This window comes from Tursiops truncatus, chromosome 20 (assembly GCF_011762595.2).
Source record: "Tursiops truncatus isolate mTurTru1 chromosome 20, mTurTru1.mat.Y, whole genome shotgun sequence".
Lineage (NCBI taxonomy): Eukaryota > Metazoa > Chordata > Mammalia > Artiodactyla > Delphinidae > Tursiops > Tursiops truncatus.
The window spans coordinates 49,659,703-49,672,236 of NC_047053.1; the positions used below are offsets into that span (position 1 = coordinate 49,659,703).

General features: G+C 54.1%; 1 long non-coding RNA gene across 1 annotated transcript; it reads left to right on the forward strand.

Annotated features, from left to right (window-relative positions):
* The first annotated feature begins 5,102 nt into the window (after positions 1-5,102).
* LOC109550479 (uncharacterized) lies at positions 5,103-11,031 on the forward strand. Its single transcript, XR_002176989.3, has 2 exons — positions 5,103-5,765; positions 10,809-11,031. It is a non-coding gene; the product is annotated as an uncharacterized lncRNA (long non-coding RNA).
* Positions 11,032-12,534: the final 1,503 nt, after the last annotated feature.

Below are 12,534 nucleotides of genomic sequence, written 5' to 3' on the forward strand. Positions count from 1 at the left end.
GGCATGAGGACTTCCTGGTAGGCAGATGAAGGGAGGTGAGGATGGGCAGGGGTGGCCCCTGGAGTGTCTCTAGCAGGAACCGGGCAGAGAAGAGGCAGCATTAAGTGTGGCCCCAGGCGGCAGGGTGCAGCCTGTGGGCTGCCTTTCAAGGACCAGTTTGCTCCTCCTGAGAGGTTTCACAAGGACCCAGGGCACGGCGCAGTGGGTGAGGGCAGGCCCAGGTAGATAGATAGAGACTCTGAGGTTGGGAAGGGGCCTGGGTCACATGGGACAAGGGCAGTGGGGTCTGAGGTCTGAGTAGGCTTGGACACAAGGACACAAGGCAAAGGCATGTTAAGAGGGGCCAGGCTGGAGGGACTGGGAGTGGGAAGCTGGGGTGGGGGTGGGAGACTGGTAGCTTCAGTGAGAAGGAAAACCCCTGGGGTCTCCTGGTGGGACAAAGCCTGGGGGACCTTGGACCCGAGAGGGACGGGCTTGGATGTCAGCCGCGGGGCCTCTGGATCCAGATAAAAGGGACCTCACTCCCTTCCCATCCTGGGGAGTCCACCCTGACTACACTGATGTGGTCTCATTCTAAAGTTTTGCCTGTTTTAGAAGTTCCTATAAATGGCATCATACAGCACGTAGCCCTTTGAGTCTGTCTGTTCACTCGGCAGAAGGGTTTGGACATCCACTGCCGTGCGGCTGTATCAGCAGCTCGTGCGTTTTTATTGATGAGTAGCGTCGCATTGCCTGGAGAGGTCTGTTTATCCCCTGACCTGTTGATGGACGGGGGGTTGGCTCCAATTTGGGGCTGTAATGAATAAAGCTGCTGTGACTATTTGCCCACAGGTCTCTGTAAGAACATACGTTTTCTCTTCTCTCGGATAAATGTTGAGAAATTGACTCGCTGGGTCATAAGGTGTGTGTGTGTTAAACTCTATGAGAAACGACCAAACTGTTTTCCAAAGTGGTTGGACCTTCCTGGTTCCCATCAACAGAGAGCGCAAGTCCCATCTGCTCCTCCCCGCTCCCTCATCTGCAAGCCAGGATGAACTTTTTTTTTTAATAATTTAAAAAAAATTTTATTTTATTTATTTATTTATTTTTGACTGCGTTGGGTGTTCGTTGCTGCACACAGGCTTTCTCTAGTCGCGGCGAGTGGGCGCTACTCTTCATTGCGGTGCTTCTCTTGTTGGGCGGTGGGCTTCTTATTGCGGTGGCTTCTCTTGTTGCGGAGCACGGGCTCTAGGAATGCGGGCTTCAGCAGTTGTGGCGCACAGGCTCAGTAGTTGTGGCTCGCGGGCTCTAGAGCTCAGGCTCAGTACACCTTCTCTCATTGTCTTGAAAAAAATGATTTTGATACATGGAAAGGAATCTGTCATATACTCTTGTAAGTAGTAAACCTAATAGACAGGGATTCTGTGTTTACCATTCCTGGCCTTTTCAGAAAAGGTGTTATCCTTACATGTACGCTCATCAACATTGTGATATCCATTGTGCTTGTTTTTCAGTTTTCTTAAAAAGATAGAGTGCATGTTCTGGTCGGGGTCTTGTTTTGTTTTAGCTCACTATCCCTTTTTTTTTTTTTTTTTTTTGCGGTACGCAGGCCTCTCACTGTCGTGGCCTCTCCCGTTGTGGAGCACAGGCTCTGGACGCGCAGGCTCGCGGCATGTGGGATCTTCCCGGACCGGGGCACGAACCCGTGTCCCCTGCATCGGCAGGTGGACTCTCAACCACTGCGCCACCAGGGAAGCCCGCTCAGTATCCCTCTTGAAGGACTCACTCAGGGCACGGCACGCAGGAGTCCCTGCTCTGTAAAAGGTGTGCGAATACGGTGTAACTTATTTATCTCTTCTCCTATCAATGGACATTGGGACCAGCATTTTGCTACTGCATGTAAGTTGCTATGAATATTCTTGTACACGTCTCTGGATCTGTGGGTGCAAGATGTTCCCTTGGTGGATACTCCGGGATGGGGTGGCTGGGTCACAGGCCATGAGAACATCCAGGATGAGTTCTCTTCCAACCCATTTTCACCAGCGTCCATCTCCTAAGCCCCTGTCCAATGCCAGCTTCTGTGCTGGGCACCTCACTTCATTCTCAAAACCATGCTGTGTGGGAGGTTCTATTGTTCCCATTTTATAGACCAGGATCCTATAGCTCCGAGGGAATGAGTCACTCGCTCAAGGCCACGCAGCTAGTAAATGGCTGGGCCAGAACCAAACCCGGATCCCACGGCGTGGGACAAATTCTTTGATCTCAAGGCCCCTCTGCTGCCCCCACCCCACACCTAGCTTTCTGGGGTGTGTCTCTGGGATGGTAGAGGCTGCCCGGACGGAGGCTGGCCCGTGATCAGTGCCTCCATGGGGAGGCTGGTCCCCCATCACGACCTGCAGGCCCGATGCCTCCACACGGGGGGAGATTCCCAGCCCCTGCCTTGTTCGTGTTTTACTTTCTCTTAAGTGGCCACGAGAGATGCCATTTCCCGTTACAAAATCTGGCTCCATCCAACCGTTACGGCAAATGGTCCGTCAGCTCAGCTCAGCCCATCCACAGGCAGCAAGAGGAATGAATCAGGGGGAGGGAGTGAGCAGGGACTTTTTTTTTTCTTCCTGGGGTTAAACATCCCAATTTGAGGTAAAACAAATTCCTCGCTGGAGCTGATCACCTCCAGCTGGGCCGCAGGAAGCCTCATTTAAGCAGATCATTTAGCCCTGACTCACGCTAACAAGATGACTGGGCTGGGCTGGCTCTACCCTCGCTGAAGGCCAGTCTCTGGGGGATGAGGAGGGCCTGGCAGGCAGGCTACTGGCAGGCTCTGGAGGGCAGGGGATGGGCTGGAGGAAGCCCAGCCTCCTCGGGTCATCTGAGGACCTGGGGTGGGGTTGCTGTCCTCAGTTCTTCGGGGTCTGCATTGAAGGCAGGAAGGAATTCTCCTTGGGCCTGGGCTTGGGGCCCACAGCAAGCCGGTGGGATAAAAATCAAACCAGGAGAGGCCATGATGGACCTGAGAACCTTTGGAAGCACTGCCCTGCCCCCAGGAAGAAGGAGGACACCAGTCCCACAGAGATGGGGCACCTGAGGACATAGGATTGGCTGTTCATGACAATTCTGCCAGCATCGTCCAGTTTGAGAAGCCTGGCAGTCCCCAAGCCCTTCTGCTCCAGCTCCAATCCCTCCACCCACATTGCAAATTCAGTCTTCTGCAGGGGACCTCTTGTCCCTGGGGATTCCTCAATTTCAGAAAGGGGAGGAAAGAAAGCAGTGGGCGGTGGGGGGAAGGAGATGAAGGGAGGGAAGGAGAGAAAGAGAGAGAGAGCCTTCTGTGTGGGCAACACGACCACCTACCTGGGTGTTATAATTTGAAGAATCAGGAAGACTCTGCCCCAAATAGGTCTCTGTCACAGAGCTTCACCTTCCCTGATATTTCCAGCAAGGCCACTGAGAGACCTAGCTTAAAATGTCAGAGTAATATCTGAGAAGAGCAATGCATTAATTCACTGGCACCCATGAACACCATAGCGAGAATTAGAGGTCCAGGTAGCCCCGCCACTCAGCTGAGACTCAGAAGGACTGGGGCACCAGGTGGAGAAGCTGTGCCAGGAGGCCAGCTGGTGTCAGCCATGAAACCCTTTCTGGTGGACACCTATTTATCTATGAACGACCACTGTTTCCCAAGGAACTCAGCCTGGAAGATCCTAGTGGAAGAAATGGTCAAGACTTTGCCCCGAGCCATGGTGACAGCAGTGCCTGTCTCAGTACTCCCCACGGAGGACCTGGCTGTTCTCTCCTCCCATGTGGTTTTGCTCTTCGACTTGGTTCAGCTAGATAATGCTCGTCCCTTCCCATCCCCGCTGTGTTTGCCTCAGGCGTTCCATCCTCCCATCTCAGTAAAGCTCCCCCGATTCCCACCCTGCCCTTCTGGCTGGAGACAAGCTCTCCAAGCACTGGGTGGATGCCCCCGCTGAGCGGCCCAGTGATCTAGGGACGTTTCTCATCCACCAGAGCCACGCTTTCCAGTGACTCCTCGCCGGTCCTCACCCCTGGCATCATTGGATGACATGAGTGGGTACATCCTGTGTGCCAGGCGTCAGCCAAGCCTTCAAGGCATTCGTTCATTTAATTCTTTTTTTTTGTTTTTTTGTGCGGTACGCGGGCCTCTCACCGTCGTGGCCTCTCCTGTTGCAGAGCACAGGCTCTGGACGCGCAGGCTCAGCAGCCATGGCTCACGGGCCCAGCTGCTCCGCGGCATGTGGGATCTTCCCGGACCAGGGCACGAACCCGTGTCCCCTGCATCAGCAGGCGGACTCTCAACCACTGCGCCACCAGGGAAGCCCAGTTCATTTAATTCTGTCGACACCTCTCTGCAGGGTGCGCTACGGTCATGCCATTTTACAGATGAGGACACCAAGCTCCCCCCATCCTTCTGGCCCAGCACCAGCTTTGGATTCCTCCTTACAATAGATCCCTGTGCCTTAGCCCACCCCCTGCCTGTGCCTGGAGGGCTTGAGCAGCCTTGACTGCTCTCTGCCTGGTACCCCCAGTGGGGGCCTGGCTGGATTTAGGCCAGGAGGTCTGGGGGCTCAAGGGTAGTTTTTTTTTTTTTTTTTGCAGTACGCGGGCCTCTCACTGTCGTGGCCTCTCCCGTTGCGGAGCACAGGCTCTGGACGCACAGGCTCAGCGGCCATGGCTCACAGGCCCAGCCGCTCCTTGGCATGTGGGATCTTCCCGGACCGGGGCACGAACCCGTGTCCCCCGCATCGGCAGGCGGACTCTCAACCACTGCGCCACCAGGGAAGCCCTCAAGGGCAGTCTTGTGTTTGCATTTGGCCTCTGGCCAGTCCTCTTGCCCTTTCACTAGGAGACAAAAGTTTTTGCTGTCTGTTTATTGTTTTTTTGTTTAAAGATCCTGCTTTTCCTTCCAAGTTTTCTATTTCTTCTGTTTGCAACTCAACAGAAAAGAGAATAAAACTCAGGGTAGCACACAAGCTACTTCGGAGATGTGCTGGAGGGGCCTCGCACAGATGAGTCACTTCACATCGGTAGCTTGAAATCGGCCATGGCGGGAGTATTTACAGTATGGGCATTGGCAAATGTTACAGATCAGGGATTTTTTTTGTCTCCAAGGAGAGCTGGCTGTTAAACATGAACCAGTACACACTGGGGGGACCCTGTGGAAGCTCTTTTCCAGTTAGCATCGTGGCCGCTTTGGGAGGGTGCCCTAGGCTCTCGTTCCTCCTTTCCTGCCTCTGCACAGAGCCTGCGTCAGGCGGCCACACCCCTGAAGGTTGGTACTTAACTGTCCACATGGTCTGCACTGCTTCAACTTGGCTTGAGATTACTCAACTCCCAGCCAACACCGGAACTTATTTAAACAATAAATACTTGCAAACTGAACAAAACAAGCTTCCCACACAGAGCCGAGTAACGTAACTGCTTTACACAGTGAGTGGGGACACAGCCTGCTCAGCGTCGCTCATTATAAAGTGCAGTCCCGTGGGGCGTTCACCTGTTCCTGTCCCTGGGCCCACCTTCCCGGAAGTCAGAGGCTCCAGGGGTTCCTAGAGGCGTGAGTGTTTGGGATGGGGACCCCATGCTCAGAACCCCTCGGGCAGGAGGCAGGCCCAGCTGTATGGAGCGATGCTGTGGACTCTTCGTTGACACAGTTGCAGAGAAGATTCAGGATATAAATTTGAAGAAGGATTAACCATTCCGAGAACAAATAGCCCTCGCCTGCTCTCCTCTTCACACACAAACCCCACTGCGTATCCAAGTGCAAACAGGTAGGATGCCTGCCCGTTCCTCTCTTTCCTCTCCCCCTCCCTCTTCCTGGCAACGCTTCTTCTTTTTTTTTTTTTTTTCAGCTGCTTTGGGTCTTCGTTGCTGTGCGCAGGTTTTCTCTAGTTGCAGCGAATGGGGGCTACTCCGTTGTGGTGCACGGGCTTCTCTTTGCGGTGGCTTCTCTTCTTGCGGAGCACAGGCTCTAGGCACACAGGCTTCAGTAGTTGTGGCTTGTGGGCTCTAGAGCACAGGCTCAGTAGTTGTGGCACACGGGCTTAGTTGTTCTGCGGCATGTGAGATCTTCCCGGATTGGGGCTCGAACCCGCGTCCCCTGCATTGGCAGGTGGATTCTTAACCACTCCGCCACCAGGGAAGTCCCCGTCAACCAGTCTTGCACCAACAGAGTCCAGAGTTGGTGGGTCTTGGCTGGCAGGGAAGGTAGCCCACGAGTTGTGGGACGGGTACGTAGGTCCACCTGCTAGAGTAGGTAGTGGCTAGGTGAGGCCCTCGTCAGTTTTCTGTCTGTTCCTTCAGCTGGTGAGAGGAAAACTTGGCCCCATCCTCCTTGACCCAGCATCAGCAGAGTCTGAAAGCTGAGAACGGGGCAGGGATGCACCCCAGTTGCCCCCACTGGCCTCCCCTCTTTCCACAGACAAGTCACAGAGATTATGGAATTAGCATCTTGATCCTGATCTGGGGACTGTCAGAATATTCAGATGCATGAAAAAGACAGAAGGAAGAGAAATCATGCTGGTTCCATCCTGTGAAAGGCCAGGAAGAGTCCTTCAAACCCTGGACACTTGGGAGCTTCAGAAATGTGCACTTGGAGGGAATCAGGGTCCCCCATGAATAGAAAGGGTACATATTCACCTGTCTTCCAGGGTCAGGCAGGTACAGGGGGCTGGGTCTGGGGTCACCTGGAGAGTGCTGGGTCCAGAGGCAGAGACTGCTCAGCTCCAGGTTATTGCTGTCACAGGGAGAGAGCCTGGGGTCACCCAGAGCAGCTGGTTTCTCTAGAGGAGCCAGACATACAAGCTGGATTTTTGCGTGAAAGTATATGATTTTAGGTGTTGGCACCCCAAATTTTAAATTAAAAAGCACAGTATGAACAAAACAACGCCTACAGTGGACTGGCTTCTCCATCCACGCCCCAGTTTACAGTTCCTGCTGAAAACCTCCAGGGGCTGGTGGGGTGGTGGGAGAGGAGGGGCGGAGGGCCAGTCTCCTGTCTTCCTGCTTTCAGTTTTCATAAATTTATTTATTTATTTTTAAAATTTCTGGCTGTATTGGGTCTTCGTTGCTGTGCGCGGGCTTTCTCTAATTGCGGTGAGCGGGGGCTACTCTTCATTGTGGTGCGCAGGCTTCTCATTGTCGTGGCTTCTCTTGTTGCGGAGCACGGGCTCTAGGCGTGGAGGCCTCAGTAGTTGTGGCACGTGGGCTCAGTAGTTGTGGCTCGCGGGCTCTAGAGCACAGGCTCAGTAGTTGTGGCACACGGGCTTAGTTGCTCAGCAGCATGTGGGATCTTCCTGGACCAGGGCTCGAACCCGTGTCCCTTGCGTTGGCAGGTGGATTCTTAACCACTGCACCGCCAGGGAAGCCCTGCTTTCAGTTTTGAAAGCCATGTTTCTTCCAGGAGCTGTTGCCTTTCAAGGTAATTTGATTTTGCTTTTCTCTAGCTGCCTTTGAGCCTCTGAGGTTGCAAGGCATAGCTACTGTTTTATTTGCAGGCTCTGATGATGGGAGAAGGATTTTAAAAGCTGCAACCCTGTCAAGCCAGTTTCCATGGTGTCCAGGGGAGTGGAGAACACTGCATGGGGACAGAGAGGCTCCCAAATGTTCTTGGGCCCCCTTGGGTTGGAATGACCTACTCCCATTGGCTGACACTGGGCTGCCAAAGCTAGGAACTAACTCTCTCTGTTGGCTGCTGTCACATACCCATCCATCCATCCTCCATCCATCCAACCATCCCCCATCCATCCATCCATCCATCCATCCATCCACGTGTACGCGCATGCCCCTGTCCTCAGAAATAGCGTTCCTGCTCCCGCGACTATAATGTTTGCGGCCAGTCGGCAGCAAGTGGGGAGGACAAGTGGAGGCCAAGAAATGTAATCCACCTCCCGGGATAGTGGGCAGCAAAGAAGACTTCACCGAGCAGATAACATATGTGCTGGGGTTTGAAGTTTTTGCAGTTTTTGGCTAGACAAAAGGCGGGAATTGTATTTATGGAGGACAGAACAGCATGAGAGAAAGGCGGCAGCCCCATTCAGATCCCAGTGCAGACTCTGGGCAAAGAAATCAGTGGAAAGCAGAGGGGCATCCTTCCCACTCCCCTGGACACACCGTGAGAGCACCTGGCGTGTTTTGCCTTTGGTGCAGAGTATGTCCCTGCGGGTGGTGAGTGGAGTGGGCGATGGAAGTTTACTGATGTCAGCAATGGATGGACGGTGGGAGGATGAGCTCCCTCAAAGAGGGTTATAAAAAACTTTTTATCATGATTATTGCTGGTAGAGGTATCCCTTCTCAACTTGAACTGAAGCTTTGCATTCCTTCCAGCCAAATGCCCAGGGCAATTTCTGATGCTCACAACACTTTGAGGTAAATATACATGTCAGATGAGTAAACCGATGCTCAGAGAGGTTTAGTAACTAGTCCCAAACCACACAGGTCTCTTGGTTCCCAAAGCGGTGCTGTCCGCTCATCCAATGGGGCGGAATGCTCAGCACATCCCACCCACTCTCAAGGTCTGCCCAGGCATTATTGCACAACACCAGCAGACTTGGGAAATCCACAATGCTTCTTTTTTTTTTTTTTTTGCGGTACGCAGGCCTCTCACTGTTGTGGCCTCTCCCGTTGCAGAGCACAGGCTCTGGACGCGCAGGCTCAGTGGCCATGGCTCATGGGCCCAGCCGCTCCACAGCATGTGGGATCTTCCCAGACCGGGGCACGAACCCGTGTCCCCTGCATCGGCAGGCGGACTCTCAACCGCTGCGCCACCAGGGAAGCCCCACAATGCTTCTTAAAACTGTGCATTGCAAAGCTCTTACCTGTTTTCCATTTTTGCTGCTGGGTTCCCTTTGCATGTAATTATTTTGCCAAGGTGACGTTAACAACATGTCCCCTCCACTTACACCGATCATCTGTATTGCTGGGCAAACGCGGGTTCCTTCTGAATTTTGTTGCTTCTCTTCTCCGAAGGTCTCTCCATCATCAGCAAATCCCTGTTCTGCTCATTATTTATGGTGCCTGAGCCCCTGCTCACCTGTGCTTACTGAGGGGCCCTGGCAGATCCAATTTGCAAGCCCAGGAGGCTGTGGCTGTTTCCATGTAAATTAGGAGGGAGGGGGAGGGGGAGGGGGAGGGGAGGAGCTGGTTGTTCTTAAGTTGTCCTGCCTCATCCGTTACACCCTTTTCTGTGCCTTCCTCAAACCCGTGGAAGATGGCACCCCTGTGTCATCTAGGCTCCCCAGAGATGAAACAATGAGCTAGAGTTGAAAACTTAAGGAAGTTTCTGGAAAAGGTAGAAACCAGGCCTCCGGTTGGCTGTTCCCTGGGTGTGAGCTGTGGGAGGTGGACGGGGGGGTAGCCCTCGGAAACCTCTACGCACGGGAATTCCCTGCGTGAAGCCGCCGGCATCTGTGTACAGAGATGCTCCCCAAAGGGCTAAAGGGTAGGACTGGAGGGGATTTTAACTTTCTTCTTCATGCTTTTCTATAAGCTCTACATTTTCTGCCACTACATGTGTTGCTCTCATCAGAGAAGAAAAGGATGATGGATGTCTTAAAACACACAGAACCTACAGCGCAGCCCCCTCTGTGGCTGGGTGGGTGGGGGCAGGTGTGGTGGGCAGAGTGAGTGCCCCCCGACCTTCACCGGGGCTCACGGACCTCCCGTCCTGACTCGAGTCATCTGGGATGAAGGTTGCAGGGTGGAACACCGGTTCCTCGCCCACACATTAACTGACTTGTTTTAAAGGGAAATTGGGGCTCAATGAGGATACATCTGAAGGTCTGGGTCGCAGGAGAAAAGCGCCACGAGGTCCTCCCACGAACCATCTCTGGACAAATAGCACTTATATAAATGTCGATCCGAGAAGTGTCTCCCTCATGCACGAGTGGGCCATTGAGGGGAATCAGGGCTGCTTAGGGACAGAGCCCTAACCTTTTAAGGAAAACGTCACGCTTTCCCACAAAGCATCCGGGTGTGATAGAAAGAACCAGAATACTTAGGGTGTTTTTGACCGCCCTTCCCACCCTCCTGCCAGTCTGATTATCTGCTACAGCCCCCACTCTTGTCCCTGCCCCCTGCCTGGGCTCGCATCCCTCAGGGCTAAAGGCTTCTCCTGCTTCCTGGCTGCACGGACAGCTCCTGACCCATCCCAGATGCCACACTGCCCGGCAGAGCTGGCATCCTTCATTTCGTGATGTGGTCATGTCACTGTCCACCTTCTCTGCCATCCTGGAACGTGCCGTCTTCCTGTACCACTTGTACCTTGAGTCACGAGGCTTCTGACGTTGAAGCTTGCGTGTGGAGCCCCTCCCCTCCCATAAGTGAGGCGTTAGGACCAGTTGTTCCATTCCAATGGGGCGCCATGAGGATGTCGAGGGGTGTCTGGCCAAGGGGGGGAACAGTAATAGGACCACACAAGACAATAAACCGTGGAGAGTACACCTGTCTCCCTCAGATGCCCTCCATTTTCTTATACGGAAGTAAAATTCACGTAAGAGAAAAGTAACCATTTTAAAATATACAATTCAGTGGCATTTCGTACATTCACAGTGTTGCAAATCCATCGCCTCTATCTAGTTCCAAAACATTTCCATCTCCCCGGAGAGAGACCCTGTGAGAGACCCTGAGAGAGACCCATTAGCGGCCATTCTCCACCCACCCCCTCCCCCCAGCCCTTGCAAACTGAACCTGCTTTTTCTGTCTCTGTGGAGTTGCCTATTCCGGGCACTCCATATAAATGGAATCGTTCAGTATGTGACCTTTTGTCACATGCCGGCTCCTTTCATTCTGCATAATACAACCCCTTCATCCTACAGACGGGAAGGCTGAGGCCCAGCCGGGTGGGGTGCCCCATCCGAGCTCACACAGCAGACCTTCCCAAGGACAAGAGGACACGGAGCCGGCATTGGCAGCCACGAGGTGGAAACGAAACAGAGTGGATCGCATGTCACCTAGAACTTGAGAGCGAGACACGTACTGCCGAAGCCCAAAGCAGCGACTGGATGTCAAACAGCTCATTAAAGGAACCAATGTTGGGCATCTGCCGGATGCACAGCCTCTTTCTTGGAGCTTCCAGGCTGGTTGGTCCCAAGCATAGGCTTTGGTGGAAGATAGATGTGAGTCCGGATGCCCTTTTCCCGCTTGTTATCCGTGGATCCTAGACACGCCCTGTCGGCTCCCGAAGCTGACCTCCTCACTGCTTCGGCGTCTGCACCCACAGAGCCTGCGTTAAGGGCGGTGGCGAGGGTTAAATGGGGCAATACTGGGAAGCCGACAAATGTCAGCCGTTAGTCTTGTTTTATCGTCACGTTGTTATTACACAAGAAGGAAGCTGCTTCCTTTGGGTGTCTCCATCCCATTGGTGAGTTAGCCACACAGGAGAGCCAGGCAACTGTTCAGAAAAGGTGAGGTGCCCTCCCACCAGCTTTGGAGAAAGCGGCAGTGGAGGGGCTTCCCGTCTTGGAGGCTGGGGTGGAGGGTGGAGTGGGGAAGGTGTGTTTGTCCAAGAAGGAACAGAGGAAGGCCAGGCTGGCCTCATTTGTGTCCCTGACCCCCTAGTCTCCCAGGGTGGCCCCTGTAAGCCACCCCGGATTACCTGTCTCCTGCCATCCCTTCTTCTGACGAGAACACCCACCTTCCTCTGTGAGGAGAACACCCACCTTCCTCTGGAGAGATAGTTCTCCGACACGACACGGAGGACTCCGTACACATGACAATTACCGGTTAAAAATGTCTCTGTCTGCTCCAGGCCTGCATGTGGTGTAACTCATGCGGGTAACCACGAAGCCAGCTGCAGTCAGCACCCTCCTCCCCACGCTGCCCAGAGCTCCCCGTGCGCTGGGGCTTCATCTCAGCCACACAGAGAGAGGGGAGCCCTGCCTGTCTGTCTGGAGCAGCTAGAAGAGCCTAATTTTATTTATCTTTAATCAACCCTTTCAGTGTGTTCCCTCTAGTCCAAGGCAGAGCTGGAGTGCCACGCAGGCACATTATTTGTATTTGGCTTTTATTTACCCAGGGAGGTTGCAGTATCTCGTTTGCAGAGACACCCCAGTGGTACCACTCCATCACCCAGAGCCCTGTATGAGCTTGGCACAGGCAGTGCAACGGGAGGGCAGGGCAGGGCGGCCCCTCGGCCATCAGTACCGGCTGCCTCTCCAGCTCGAAGGCTGGAAAAATACCAGCCAGCCTCATTCCCTCCAGCCTGCCGGGAGATGCCGGGAGCCCTCAGAGAAGAGCGGACCCACCTCCCCGACACGCCGGTCTCCTCCGCGCAGCCTCTCCTGGCCACCCAGCTCCTGTGTCTCCGTCCCCGCAGACAGGCACGGACGGCCCTCCCTGTGGCCTGGCGGTGCTTCGCTGCTCCTGCCTGCAGGACTTCCCTGCAAAGGGGCTTGCTGTCCCTTCTTGGGGTGTCCAGGGCCCCACCACCCCTGACGCTGGGTCCGGCTTCCGGCGGGCACTGAGGGCTTCACCTCCCCCGCCTCCCGCCCCCATCACCTCTGTCTGCCACCTTGTGTTCAGCCTCCCACCTGGGACCCTGGA